Genomic DNA, 5,953 nt, shown 5'->3' with positions numbered 1-5,953 from the left:
AGGTCCCAGGAAACGCGGATGGACACACAGTTCATATTCCCCTGGCTTTCTTCATTTCAGGGGCATGTTGGGCTGCTCCAGCTTCCAGGACCAACATCTCTTTGTCGCAGGACATTCCCTGGCTCCCTCTGAGGCCCCTCAACTCATGTATGTGGCAGGCTGAAGCGTCAAGAACTAAACTCCCCTCCTTCAGAACAGCTTTCCTTCATGGCCAAATGGAGCTGTCCTCCACGCACGCAGTAGGATCAACCCTGAGTGAGGTCACCCTGAGGCGTGTGTCCCACCCTGCTTCCCAGAGTCCCCAGTGGCATTAAGTCAGTTGTGCATAACGATTATTTATTGGATATCATGCCCTTTACTGCCTCTTCTCCCTTCCCCCTACGTGTATTTCCCGGAACTATTCTTCCAAATAAACTATCGCACCCCAAATTCTTGTCTCAGGATTCGGTTCTAGGGGAGTTCAAACTAAGACAGCCATTTACACTCACAAAGTAAGTTCACGTGTATATTCGACAGTTGGTATATCTTTGTGAAGGAGTCTGGACGGGAGGAAGCTGAGGTCCTGGGGAAGTTAATCACCCACCACCAACAACAACCAGAGGACACAGCTGGTAACAGGTAGCATTCGGATTCACACATAAGTCTCCCGACTTCACATTTAAACCTTTCTATTGTGCTGTACACTTGAGAACATCACACTTGGGCCTCCATTTCTACTGTGCAGATGAAAGCTGTATCACGAGAGTTCAAGGCTGAAACACTTTGATTTTATTGCAACTCCCTGAAAAAGGTCACTCACGTGTTGTGATGGGGCTCTGTCCCATGCACTTCAAATTGGACGCTGGGATTTTCCTGAGTGCCAGTTGGTGAAAATGCCTATGTGTCCTACTTTCTGGGAGTTATTAATGAGAGCCAAGAGCTCTCTGAAAACACGTAGCAGGTGAAACAGACCTTCTTATAACAGATTTTTTCTCACTTTCCAAGGTTCACCTCCAGAAGGGTGGCTTGTCAAGCTTCTTGAATTAATTGCTTTGACTTTGTGATGCTGCAGCTCATTAAAAATTCTCACTCCTTATTGATTCCCCATGGCTTTTCAAAAAAGAAGGACACTTTTAATAAATCACATGAAGGATCTGTGATATGATATCATCAGGAGTTGACGGCACTCAAAGTCCAAATTTCAAATCCCATTGCTGCAAAATGTTTACTTGTCAGATCTCATTTGTTGACAGTGTTCAAATGCATGTGATTTCTTGCACGGCAGACTTTTAGAATGTGAGGACATGGCAGGAATGAAGAAATTTGTTCAGTGTGTGAACTTGGAGCCTGAGTGTTCGAGGTTGGCTTGGTAAAGCCAACACCGTGCTGGCATTAGTATTCAGATGAAATTTCAGGTCTTGTGACAAGCTGCCCTGCAGCTCAATTTGTCAAGATAAAACTTCAGAGTCTTGTTCTGTGTCTCTTCTCTGTAATAACCAGAACTTCCAAGACAACGTGAGAGGAAATTTCAAGGGTATTGATGACAATCCTCCTTACTCAGAGGGTTGCACCAAACACAGTGACAAAATGCTTAGTCGAGCACTTTATAATTTACAAAGTGTCCTCTCTTAATTTTGTTTGTTCGGGCCTCAAACTAATTTCATGAATTTGAGAACAGTATTGGATATTAATCCTACTACTGATTATTAAGTACTTTTTGCATAGAAAACACTTAGAAAAACTTTGTGAGTGAAGACAAAGAATCTAAGCTTTGAACAATTGGTGGCTGTGAACTTACTCTACGGTGAATTAGTTAAATTAGCATCTGGTCCATGTCCTTGGACACATTTGAAAAGATTAATTAGCTGATGAACTGAGACCAGCTTTACCAAGGTAAGGCACTGACCCCACGCCATCGGTAGTATATGTAACCAACTCGGGGTTACTGGAAGGGTGGTAATAATTGTTATACATTTGTCCTATAATTTTCCATTTTTATGTTAATCATCATTACTCTAGTACAGAATTTCTCAAAGTGTGTTCCAAAGAGCTGAATTTTCTCAGGATCTCAATAGGTAGGACTTGTTAAAATATAATCTTCTAAAAAGGTCAAGGTTGTGGTTTGTGGTCATTTAGGTTTGAGAACTTGTTTAAACAAGTTTAAGAATTGCCTGTTTAAGCTAAGTTCATTTCTTAATGAAAACATTAGAACACTGTTCATTTCTTTAAAAAAACATTAGAACACTGTAGAGCATGTCATATGCTAATAGATATTATACTCTTCAAATTGATAACTTTAATTTATTCCTAATGTCTTCTTTTTCCTACAAAATGTTCCTGGAAAAGAATTAATTGCATAATAGTTTGTCAGGAAACTGAGGCTTTGGGTCTTCACTACTACAGAAATTCACGTTGACTCTGCAGGGTTATAAATTATCCAAAAGAAAGACTGAGAACTTGGAGTGGTCATTTCTGAATGTCATATTTTTCACTGAGTACATTAAGTCCCTCAACTACCTTGCCTTTAATAAAAGTGCCATATTTCATATATTTCACTCTATAACAAACCAACATGAATAGAAGAGAAAATATTTGTAAGAAATTGGGAGACCAAAGCTAAAGAAGAGAATGTGACAATATTATTTTTTAGCACATGGTGGTATAGGTAATCATAAGTACTTATTGAATACGGGATGAATAAAGACCAGGAGATGAGCTAAATGTGGGGATGCAGAAATAAACTTTCCTGGTTACAATTCATAGAGCTTATTGTCTTCTTAAAAAACAAAACAAACAAAAAAAAAACCACAAGTTAAACTGATCATTACAAGCGACATGGCTCTTTTGAAGAAGTAGAGGGTTTTGTGGATGTAATTAGCAAAGTGGACCCAAGGATTTTCTCAGGAAATAATATTCAGATTGAATTCTGAAGCCAGGGCTCTGGGAAGAACAAAAGTCAGCACATTCTAAGCAAAGTTGAAAAAAGTACGCAAAATTTCACATGGTAGAAGGTAAGAGAAGTCAGGTCAATACCAGGCTGTTTCCAGGGGTTCACAGTTCCTTCATTCCTTCTTATATGCCCGTGAGATGCATTCATTATCGATTCAACTGTTTATCACAGACTTACTGTGTCCAAGGTTCCACAGAGGATACTAACGTTGTGGCTTACACTTTAAACTAATTTATAGTCTAGTAGCAACAATGAAAGAATGAAAAATATGAGGCCGTGACAAACAATTACTCGATTCCATTAAACAGCACCCAGATTGTAAGAGATGATGACCAAGCTAAGCCAGTCCTCTGAGTGTGCCAAACAGAGGCCGTAAGATGGGGAGCACGGCCAAGCTCTGCGCAGGAGCTCAGTAAAACGCAGGTGCTGGGATGTTGGAAGACCGGTTGGGTAGAAGCTGAAGCAAAGCAGACACTTTAATGCCAGGGGCAACTTCTATCTGGTAATAGGTGGTGACTCCAACATCTCTTACCTTGTTTACGCTATTGAATGAATTCAATGAGATGGCCACGTAACCGAGGGGCTCTCGTGCGATGGTGGGCTAGGTGAGCAAACCGAAATCTCATCCCGTAAACGCCTCTGAAAAGGTTATGAAATCGAAATGCTGCGGACAACCAATCATGACCGACAGCCTTAAGCTGCAGCCAATGGAATCGTTCCTTTTTCTTTGCTTCCTCACGGTCTCTGCAGAGCTCGTCTCCTGCCTCCCATCAGCGCACCCTCCTAACCATGTCCGCTTGGGCGCTGCCTGGTTGCAATCGATATTTGCTCAGATAAATGCTTAACCTTTTTTAATATGCCTCCATGTACCTTTCGCCAAGGCAAGCCCCCTTCATTGGCCTTCATTATTGGAAATAATCATGGATAGACATTTAATACTCATAACAGCCCCATGCGGAACATACTATAATTATCATCACTCCCATTTTCCAGATAACTGTACAGAGGTTTATCATCCTGCCCAAGGTTGTAGCAGATCTGGGACAGGAATCCTGGTCAGCTGACTCAAGAACCTGCTTGTTTTAGCTTCCTGTGGCTTCTGTGACAAATTACCACAAACGAGGTGGCTTAAAAAAAAAAATACACAAAATTTACTCTCACAATTCTAAAGGCCAGAAGTCCAAAATCAAGGTATCAGCAGGGCTGTGTTCCCTCTGGAAGCCCCGGGGGGAAATTCCATCCCTCGCCTCTTCCAGCATCTGGTGGTGTCCCCTGACTTGTGGCCACATCACTCTGATCTCTCCCTGTGTGGTCACGTGGCCTCCTCTTCTGTCTCTCTCTTCTGTGTATCTCTTATAAGGATACTTATCATTGGCTTTAGGGAAAACTGCGAGAATCCAGGATGATCTTATCTCAAATCCTTAACTAAATTATATCTACAGCAGTCCTGTGTCCAAATAAGGTCACGTCACATTTTCCGGAGAATGAGACATGAACATTTCTTTGTGGAGACCACCATTCAACCTACTACAATCCCCTGAACCAAAGCATCACGCTTTTCAAATGGTGATGCGGTTGCAGCAACTAAAGCTGCTTTGGGATGAGAACATTAAAGAATGTCTATGCTAGAGGCAAACAGCTTAATTAATATCTGGGGAAAATGTGTTTTGTCTTAGGAGATGAAGAGGATGGGGAGGAAGTTACAGTGTTTATTCTGTGAATCTGACCCGCTGTGATTCGCATGGCCGGAAGCTGAGGGGGAACTTTGTAAAATGGAACAAAATCATATGGTTTAGGGGTCCAGGGTTCAAGCTGAGGGGCAGGTATGAGGAACGAGTCATTCCCCCATCTGGCTCATAGGAGAACCACTGTTGCAAATCATATACTTTTCATTATACTTTGTAATTAATTATTGTTAAAATAAAAAAGTTCTAGGTTTTGGAATGTTTATTTTGTATCTCTTCTCTTTCTCATGAGTTCTCTAGGCATACAGTCCTCTCCTCTGAATGCAATGAAGACATTGCCTTGTTTCTAATATACATTCTGCTTGTTAATGTTTCCCGAATTATCACATTATCTAAATTATAAACTGCAGCTGAGGCTTAACTGTAACATACTTAAGCCTCAGCGGAAGAGTTGATTAGAGAGAGGCTAGCAGCAGAGCAAGCAACTCTAGAGATAGTGCAGTGATTTCATCCTTTAATGGACGATGACGGCCAGTATGATGACCGAGGGCGAGGACAGAGGGGACAGATCTTTTCACTGCTTGCAGGAAGGCACATGTCAGAAAGGCTGCAGACTTTGTTTTTACTGTTTACGTAACGGATAACAGAGCCCACATCACACTGTGAAAATATCTATTTCTGGACTGAGAGGCTCCATGGTTTCAACACACCAGACTTGGACACGTAGTTCATTATGAACGAAGGAGTAAATAATCTTTGTCACATCGGGCAAACAAAATCGCCGTTGTTTGGGGGTGCCCCTGTTTGATAATGTTTAAGCTGCTGCAGCTGCTCTGAATTCCCTCCTTCATCTCAGCCTTATTTGTGATAACACACTCGCTTTCTCGCAATTCACTGTCATTCTCAAAAAGGCAGGAATGCAGAAGAACAAATAGAAGTCAGTCAAGCCCAGAAGCCCATGGATAGCCACAGAGGATGGAGGAAATATCAACAAGCAAGCTCAAAATGTCCCCAGATGAACACAGGCTGCTCTCAAGGTTTTTAATCAGGCATATAACCAGTGCAAAATTTAGCCTGTCCTGCGTTACTGAGCATCACCCCAGCAGCACAGCTCTGCATCAAGCATAATTGATCTCGTGTTTTTTATGCTGAGCATGATTTTCAGAAACCACGCCATCTCACCGTTAGGTAGTATTAATTAAATTTTACAAGTATAATGCAAACATAATGTCTACACACTGACTTTCTAAGATTTTGCTTAAGTAGACAAGAGCCATTTTGAGCCTTCATTTTCTGCCAGGAAGTATTGAGTCACACAGAGTTCCCTATTTGGTTCTTG

Source organism: Pteropus vampyrus, unplaced genomic scaffold (genome assembly GCF_000151845.1).
Source record: "Pteropus vampyrus isolate Shadow unplaced genomic scaffold, Pvam_2.0 Scaffold71, whole genome shotgun sequence".
In the NCBI taxonomy this organism is placed as follows: domain Eukaryota; kingdom Metazoa; phylum Chordata; class Mammalia; order Chiroptera; family Pteropodidae; genus Pteropus; species Pteropus vampyrus.
The sequence above is the reverse complement of the archived record's forward strand: the minus strand, read 5'-3'. Positions refer to the sequence as shown.